This window comes from Hyla sarda, chromosome 7 (genome assembly GCF_029499605.1).
Source record: "Hyla sarda isolate aHylSar1 chromosome 7, aHylSar1.hap1, whole genome shotgun sequence".
Taxonomy (NCBI): domain Eukaryota; kingdom Metazoa; phylum Chordata; class Amphibia; order Anura; family Hylidae; genus Hyla; species Hyla sarda.
In genome coordinates, this window is record NC_079195.1 from 203,513,486 (window position 1) to 203,523,526 (window position 10,041).

Here is a 10,041-nt window from a genome sequence, read left to right on the forward strand (position 1 = left end):
GTGACAGGTTCCCTTTAAGGATGGGTCATTAAAATTAATTACTTTCGGTTGACTAAAAATCCTACAGTCTGACATAAGCCAGAACTCTGCCTCTGTCCATAAAGCTCAAAGCTGTGGAAGAACGTTCTGATTATGAGTAGAAAAGCCGGATCAGCACCGGGCTTAGAGGAGTAGTGTAGTCATCCTGTGCTCCTGATGGTGGTCACAATTTTAATATACCTAGGTCAGTGTTTCCCAACCAGGGCGCCTCCAGCTGTTGCAAAACTACAACTCCCAGCATGCCCGCACAGCCTTTGGCTGTCCGGACATGCTGGAAGTTGTGGTTTTACAACAGCTGGAGGCACCCTGGTTGGGAAACACGGACCTAGGAGTATATATCTATGATGGTGGTCACAATTTCAATATACCTAGGTCAGTGTTTCCCAACCAGGGTGCCTCCAGCTGTTGCAAAACTACAACTCCCAGCATGCCCGGACAGCCTTTGGCTGTCCGGGCATGCTGGGAGTTGTAGTTTTGCAACAGCTGGAGGCACTCTGGTTGGGAAACACAGACCTAGGAGTATATATCTATGATGGTGGTCACGATTTCAATATACTTAGGTCAGTGTTTCCCAACCAGAGTGCCTCCAGCTGTTGTAAAACTACAACTCCCAGCATGCCCAGACAGGACATGCTGGAAGTTGTAGTTTTACAACAGCTGGAGGCACCCTGGTTGGGAAACACTTACCTAGGAGTATATATCTAGGGGTTAGGTTATCTCATAATGAAGTGATTGCCAACCAGGGTGCCTCCAGCTGTTGCAAAACTACAGCATGGCCTGACAGCCTGCAGCTGTAAGTTGTAATTTTTGCAACACAACAGCTGGAGGGCCACATGTTGAGACCATTGTCCTAAAGTATGGCATATATTTGGCTCTTGGGGCCTGTGAGGTAGATTTGTGCAGTTATTGGGTTCAAATGGAGCCTGTTGTCACTTTCATGTTATCTAAGCCAGGAGTCATTGGGGCGGTCCCCAGAGGCTTGTCTCCACCCCTCCAGCCATGATTGATAGATCTCTCCCTGTTTGGTTCGGAGGGGTGGAGAGAATACTGCATTATAGTGATGACAGGTTCCCTTTAAGAAGTCCAATGGTGGAGATAATGGGGGAGATTCATCAAAACCAGTGTAGAGGAGGAGTGGTGCAGTTGCCCATAGCAACCAATCAGATTGCTTCTTTCATTTTTAACAAGGCCTTTGAAAAATGAAAGAAGCAATCTGATTGGTTGCTATGGGCAACAGGGCAAACTTTCCTTTGCACAGGTATTGATAAATATCCCATAATGTGGAGGAAAAGTTGCTGAGTTGCCCATAGCAACCAATCAGATGGCTTCTTTCATTTTTAACAAGGCCTCTGCAAAATGAAAGTAACAATCTGATTGGTTGCTATGGGCAACTGGGCAATTTTATCCTCTGTACAGTTTTTTGATAAATCTCCCCCTGTGTCCTGAGATATCAATTTGCTGATACACATTTCACATTTACCTTGGCGAAATGTTAAACGTGAATTTGATCCTGTTCCTCATTGGATTTAGGAAACTGTTGCCAAAAATATTGCAGAAACTTTGACAAGTTTTTTTTTTTTTTTCAATTTTTTTTCCAAAGTTTATATTGAATCTAATATTTCCTAATGAGAAAGTATTCTGTATTTTTCTATTGATTGTTCAGAATAAATTGTCCTTTTAATTATAGCAGATAAGTGTCCTGTGATTTTGTGTCATTCTTACTAAACCGATGCCAAGAAAAACTGCGCCACTATATACTGTGTACTACAATATAAACCATTGCTGCGAAAAAGTATTGGGCTCAGTCCCATTTAGGACACAACAGACACCGTCGAGTCCCACTTAGTTCCAACAGATCCCATTCATTTGAATGGGTTTTGTCGGGTGTCTGATATTTTTACAGGAGTTGAATGGAGAGATAAAAAAATTGCACATGTAGTATTTTTTTCCCCCATTCCCCAACCCCCCCCCCCATTTTTTTTCCCACTCTACTCCCATCCTTTAAATGGGTTGCGCGATGGAGCTCCCTTAAAGGGGTACTTTTTTTTTTTTTTTTTAAATCAACTGGTGCCAGAAAGTTAAACAGATTTGTAAATTACTTCTATTAACAAATCTTAATCCTTCCAGTACTTATTAGCTGCTGAAAAACTACATAGGAAATTATTTTCTTTTTGGAACACAGGGCTCTCTGCTGACATCACAAGCACAGTGTTCTCTGCTGACATCTCTGTCCATTTTAGGAACTGTCCAGAGCAGCATATATTTGCTATGAGGATTTTCTCCTACTCTGGACAGTTCTTAAAATGGACAGAGATGTCAGCAGAGAGCACTGTGCTTGTGATGTCAGCAGAGAGCTCTGTGTTCCAAAAAGAAAAGAATTTCCTCTGTAATATTCAGCAGCTAATAAGTACTGGAAGGATTAAGATTTTTTAATAGAAGTAATTTACAAATCTGTTTCACTTTCTGGCACCAGTTGATTTAAAAAAAAAAAAAAAAAAAGTTTTCCACCGGAGTACCCCTTTAAGCCTAAATAGAACCTGTCTGACAAAGTGAAGACCAAAACATCTCAAAACCGCAACATACCTTGCCGCGATTGCAATACAACAGATGAGAGCAGAGTAAGGCTGGGTTCACACTGTGGAATCTCTGGGCAAAATTTCTGCCAGAGATCGAGCCAGCGGCACTAGAACCGCACGGACTGCATTGCCGTCCCCATAGACGCCAATGCATTTCTCTCTGGATCTTATGGGAGATCTGCTCAGAAATGCATTGTCATCTATGGGGACGGCAATGCAGTCCACGCGGTCCTAGTGCTGCCGGCTCGATCTCCGGCACAAATTCTGCCCGGAGATTCCGCAGTGTGAACCCAGCCTAAGGGTCTATTCACACTGCAGAATTTCCGCTTGTGAAATTCCGCCTCAAATTAAAGCCAATAGACTTTACCGCAAGCTGAAACTCAGAAGTGTGAATGGGAGTGCGGAATCCCATAGAAGTCTATGGGCTTTAATTTGAGGCAGAATTCCAGAGCAGCATATGTTTTCCATGGGGATTTTCTTCTACTCTGGACAGTTCCTAAAATGGACAGAGGTGTCAGCAGAGAGTACTGTGCTCGTGATGTCAGCAGAGAGCTCTGTGTTCCAAAAATAAAATAATTTCCTCTGTAGTATTCCGCAGCTAATAAGTACTAGAAGGATTAAGATTTTAGAAGTGAATTACAAATCTGTTTAACTTTCTGACACCAGTTCATTTAAAAAAATAAATAAATAAAAAGTTTTCCACTGGAGTACCCCTTTAAAAAAAATGTCTGCTGGAGCGCACTTGGGCTCTGTAGCAGGACAGTGATCCAAAACACACAAGCAAGTCCAGCTCTGAATAGCTAAAAAAAAAAACTCAATATAAGAGTGGCCTAATCAAAGTCTTGACTTGAATCCAACTGAGATGCTGTGGCATCGGGGTAATCTTCCTGTAATATTGAGGGTGCGTTCCCACAGGGCGTATACGCAGCGTATTTGACGCTGCGCAAAATGTATGGCAGCAGCGGGAAATACGCTGCGTATCCCTTGCTCACTATACACACAGGGCTTTCCGGCGGCAGCCCTATGTGTGTAGTGAGTTTTGGAGGCGGGGCCGTGTGCCGGCGTATCTGTGACGCGCGGCCCCGCCTCCAAAACTCACTACACACATAGGGCTGTCGCCGGAAAGCCCTGTGTGTATAGTGAGCAAGGGATACGCAGCGTATTTCCCGCTGCTGCCATACATTTTGCGCAGCGTCAAATACGCTGCGTATACGCCCTGTGGGAACGCACCCTAAGGGTACATTCACACATGAGCAGATTTGATGCACAGGATTTTCTGCTGCAGATTTCAATGTAAACTAAATGATTGAGCACAGCAGCTTCTAATCGGCAGCTACAAATCCTGCGCATCAAATCTGCGCAGGATCCCGTACGTGTGAACCTACCTTTAGGGTGCATTCCCACCTGGCATATTTTGCTACGTATTTACTGCGTATTTTCCTACCCATTGACTTCAATGGGAAATAAAATATGCAGCAGCAAATACGTAGCAAAATATGCCAGGTGGGAATGCACCCTTAATGGGTATTCCAGCCTTCGGATAGGGGAGATGTCTGATTGCAAGGGTCCTGCCGCAAGGACCCCCACAATCTCCGTGCAGTCCCCAGCATTCTGTGTCGGGCGCTGCTTCTGAGACCAAGACGTCCATAGACATGGAGGGGGCGTTGTTGTGACATCACGTCTCGGGGGCAGCGCCCGGCACAGAATACCAGGGCTGCATGGAGATGAAGCCCTGGTATTCTGTGCTGGGCGCTGCCCCCCAGACGGGATGCCACAACCACGCCCCCTCCATTCATGTCTATGGACGTCTTGGATAGATGACAACCGTTGGCTGTCCTCTATTCAAAGGATGTCTGATCGCAGAGGCGCCATCAGACATCCTTTGGATTGAGGATAAGATGTCTAAGGCCAAAATATTCCTTTAAAGTTTGCTTCATGACTCGAAACATTTACTTGTGACAAATGTGCAAAAAAAAAAACCCTTTGAAATCTGAAAAATATTTTTTCTCAGCACTGTCTATTTATGAAGGGCACCATACGCCTTTAGCTGAAAACGTTAAATACAGTGATCCCTCAACTTATAATGGCCTCAACGTACAATGGTTTCAACATACATTGGTCTTTTCTGGATCATTGTAACTTGAAACTACAGACAGTCCAGATCTGCAAAACGTGTCAATGGCTGGAAGATCTGACATTTACACCTGTACTACTGAAGTGCATGCACTGACTGTCTGGTAGCGCCTCCCTTCAATACAGGGAGGTACTACATGTATTACTCGATTAGCTGGTTAGCCATGGTTAGCTGCTGCTTTGGACACAGGTAAGGGCGGCTACATTTTGTGTGTACTGTACAGGACCCTGAAGAAGCTCCTGTCCTCTATACAGACCAGTCTTTCCCAACCAGGGTGCCTCCAGCTGTTGCGAAACTACAACTCCCAGCATGCATGGACAGCCTTTGGCTGTCCAGGCATGCTGGGAGTTGTAGTTTTGCAACAACTGGAGGCACCCTGGATGGGAAACACTGACATAGACAGTGATTACAGCTCCCAGCAGATCTTTCTTACTTTTATATATAAGGATTTGCTTTATCTATTATTAGTTATTTACTTATTTCTATTTAATCCTCACATTTTCCTATTTTTTGATGACATTTTGAGGCTTCAGAACCAATTACCAGGTTTCCATAGAGTTCTAGTTTCTACATACAATGGTCGTCCCAGAACCAATTAATATTGTAACTTGAGGGACCACTGTATATTTATTCACATGAAAGTCAAGTTGCTGTGATCTTCTTTCATGAAATCCCCTCCCCCACGTCTGTCTTCGCCCGTCCTGATGAATCGTGAAGTCCGGATTCTACGGGATTAAGTTATATTTAAGTGAACAGCTGATGGTGAATGAATAGACAAAACTAATAGCTTAGAGAGTCACTCATGTTCCTCACACCACAATATACCAATATACATCCTGGGCTTGGTAGAGGAGGCTTCCTCTTGGTCCTCATTGTATTTCTATTTGCCATCGATCGCATTTTTGGTGGGTTCCTTTAACAAGTCTATCAATGGCGGGGTGCTGGACTCTTTCAGGGAGGTTGGACTGTCCATGTCCGGAACTGTCCAGAGCAGGACAGGTTTGCTATGTGGATTTGCTTCCACTCTGGACAGTTCCTGACATGGACAGAGATGTCAGCAGAGAGCACTGTGGTCAGACAGAAAGAAAATTCAAAAAGAAAAGAACTTCCTCTGTAGTATACAGCAGCTGATAAGTACTGGAAGGGTTAAGATTTTTAAATAGAAGTAATTTACAAATCTGTTTAACTTTTTGGCACCAGTTGAGGTTGTACCCCTTTAAACCTTTTTCCCAAGAAAGACATAATGACTCAATTATGTCTGTATACAGACATTTCTATTTTAATAAATACTCGTATACTCTCAGAGCAGCTAGAGGCAGGTGAGGAGACTTCTGGACGACCTCTTGACTCATCGGACCCCTATGATAGCGTTACAGGTGGTCCAATGAATCTCGCATAGCCTGAGGAACGCTTTAGATGCCTGATTAATATTGATCATGGCATCTAAAGTGTTAATGGCAGGCATTAATGTAAAGCTGTCCACCATTTCCCGTTGGTCCCCGGCTGCTAATAGCAGCCTGACCGTTGTTGTGTAGTCCTAGCCTAATTTATACATTTCTAGGTGGAATAACGTGAGGCAACTAGACAAGTTCTCTTTAATACAGTTATTGTTTTTGAGCAGGAGAATGTCTGAAAATAGAGAATCCAACCCTAGACTTTAATTACACGGTAACCTTCTATTTTGGAAAAACTTCTGGAACTCATACTGCGCGGACAGTAGAATTTAAGGCTGAATGGTCGTACATGTTCCTGTAAGAAATATTGCAACAAAAGTTTTCATTGACTAAAATTTTTCAAAGAACACCCCTCTCCCCTTATGGAGACGATGAAGTAGTAGTAGTAGTAGTACCTGTATTAGTCACTTCCTTCAGAAAAACACCCACAACTTTCACTTTCATCAGATATGACGACACTGGGGGACATTTATAAAAGGATTTACCGTATATACTCGAGTATTAGCCGTTCTGAATATAAGCCGAGGCCCCTAATTTCACCCCAAAAACCTAGGAAAAGTTATTGACTTGACTATAAGCCTAGGGTGGGAAACACATCATAAATGTCCCCCACTGTGTATATAATCCTTACCAAAGGATTTCTATTCGATTTCAACAAACTCCAAAATATTCAGGACACTGATCCTGTGTATAGAGAAAATAAAAGGCCTGGTCGTCGTTTTACTATCCTTTTTTTGTTTAAGAAGTACTCTGCCCCTAGACATCTTATCCTCTATCCAAAAAGGATAGGGGATAAGATACCTAATCGCAGGGGTCCCGTTCGTTTAGAATGTCGGGTTCAGCGCAGGAGGCTCGTGACGTCACGGCCACGCCCCTCTCGGGGGTCACGGCCACGCCCCTTCAATGTAAGTCTATGGGAGGGGGCGTGACGTAGTCACGCCCCCTCCCATAGACTTGCATTGAGGGAGCATGGCTGTGACGTCATGAGTAGAGATGAGCGAACTTACAGTAAAATCTATTCGTCAAGAACTTCTCGGCTCGGCAGTTGATGACTTATCCTGCGTAAATTAGTTCAGCTTTCCGGTGCTCCGGTGGGCTGGAAAAGGTGGATACATTCCTAGGAAAGCGTCTCCTAGGACTGTATCCACCTTTTCCAGCCCACCGGAGCACCGGAAAGCTAAACTAATTTATGCAGAAAAAAATCATCAACTGCCGAGCCGAGAAGTTCGTGACGAATCGAATTTACTGTAAGTTCGCTCATCTCTAGTCATGAGCGGTGCGGGACCATGACATCACGAGCATCCAGGGCTGAACCCAACACTGAATGAATGCCGGGTGCAGCACGGAGATTGCAGGGATCCAAAGCAGCGTGACCCCCGCGATCAGACATCTTATCCCCTATCCTTTGGATAGGGGATGTGTCGTCTGGGGGGGGGGGACCCCTTTAAATTCTCCTGCAGTACCACCACAAAAGCATAATGATACAGTATACAGCAAAATCATTGGATCATCTGTGTGATGCACAAGCATGTTGGGTCCTCAAGAGTGATACTATTTATTGGTAGCCACTGCTGCTAATAATTTTTTTTTTATTAGATAGTGGAACATAGGCTATTATTTGAGAATGCACAGGTTCTTGTGTACCCCTTATGCTTACCTGTTGTAGCAGGTATGAGACTGGCTCAATGTAGGTTTGCAATTCCACACTGAAGTGATTCTGTCATGTAGCCGCCTACATTTCCTGTAAAGTCTCTGGCTGAGTGTGTAACATTTGATCACTGCAGCTGGTCATCTATTTCAGCTATTAGTGCAGGCGCTCACTTAGGTGAACTCAGACAGAGGTAGCAGCAGTATATAGATCTAGGAGGGGAGGGGAATGTGGTAGCTGATAATGTCATCTTGTAGTTCACAGGAAGTCAGCTGACCCAAGATTGACATTCTTTAACAAAAAATATGCACAGTAATTTGGTTGTGTGATCACCAGGGTATAGTAATAAAACACATGGATGCAGCTGTGCTGGTATCAAACAGGTGGCACTAGAAACCTATTCATGGGATTGTACACAATATAGGCTAAAAAACAAACAAAAAAAAAGCCCAGAGAAGACGTCAAGGGGTAAGAACTGTATCCCCGCCCCCCATCTGCAGTATAGGAGATAAATGATTGTGGGGGTTCTCAGCAGTCAGACCCCCCCGCGATCACACATTTATCCCCTATACTGCAGGGCCCCTGCTCTGCTCAAGGAAATGACATTTTGCACTCATTGGCCCTGATGTACTAAGAGTGTTGTGTAGTTTTCTTTATGGGTTTTAATTCCCTCCATTCTCCCCCCCCCCCCCCCCACGGTATTTACTAAGGTTTCCCTACATTTTTCTTTTTTTCTTTTTTTTTTACACCCGCTCTAATCTGTCGGGTTTTCCTCAGCTCAAATCCACCACATTTTCTGTGGAAACCTTAGTAAATATGTTGTGTTTTTGTGAAAATGTCAGGAACACGCCCCATTTCGGTGACCACGCCCTTTCCCCGATGGCCACGCCCCTTTTTGGGTTCTCTTAGTAAAATATTGAGTTAGGGTACGTTCAGATGAGCGGATTTACAGCCTATTTTAGGCTGCGGAACCGCCGCTGAAGGAGCTCTGAATTCTGCCTTTACATGTGCCTGCTCGTAGCCGCAATACGCCGATACGAGCAGACACCCTGTGACGCGCGCATGCGCAGTATACTGCACATCGCGGCAGCTCTCGGCCTAGCTCATTGAGCAGGGGAAGCGGCCGGGATGTGTGTGAGTACACCGTGCATGCGCGGCGACTCGCACAGTTTCAGCGTGCCTGCACGTAGCGGCGTATTGCCGCTCCGAGCAGGCACATGTAAAGGCAGAATACAGAGGTCCTTCAGCGGCGGATACGCAGTGAAATCCGCTGCAAAAATCCGCTCGTCTGAACGTACCCTTAGTCGTGTTTTTTTCAATTATAGCGCAAGTTCTGGTGTAATGCACCAGAATCTGGCGCACAACCCATCGAAACATGTTGGGTTTGCAATAGTAAGTGAGGGCCATTGAGTTTCTGCCTTTCCCATAGAGATGGAGGGAGGGGGTGCGTTTCGACCATCGATGGAGGGGGTGTGTTTCGACCATGGATGGAGGGGGTGTGTTTCGACCAGCTGGCATGCTGGGTACAAAACTCACTAGCAGAGCTGGGGCCCCGTACAGGCACCCCTTAGAAAACAGACTTCCCATTTTGTCTCAAAGAAGGGAATCCTCTATGAGGCTTATATACGCATTGACAGAGGTTGTCTTCTTGACTAAACCTCAAAGAGAATAGGTCATCAGAAAATGATGTATTAAAACATATTAAAGGGGTACTCCGCTGCTCAGCAACTGTCACGCCCCCTCCCATAGACTTGCATTGAGGGGGCAGGGCGCTGATGTCACGAGCTCCCGGCTCCAGCTCTAAGTATTCGGAACATTTTGTTCCAAATGCTGAGCAGCGGAGTACCCCTTTAAGGCTAACACTTCCTGTTCTGAAGATTAAACTTCATCAGTTTTACAGACTACATAGACTTTCACAGGATTACAATAAATTGCGACACCACTGTCTAGATAACATAGGTTTGGGCCATTTAAGATAGGTGATTATCACAACTCCCCTCCTCCCTGCACAGGTCACACAGCATGTCTAGAACACTATCCCATAGAAGTCAATGAGCTCCCCTCCAATATATATGGTCTTATATGACCATGGGGCTGCTGAAAAGCATCCCTCTAAATGCTGTGAAGAAAACTCATGCTAGATGGCTGCCCCCATAATAATGTAAAAATAGAAACCGCTTTAAAAGAATA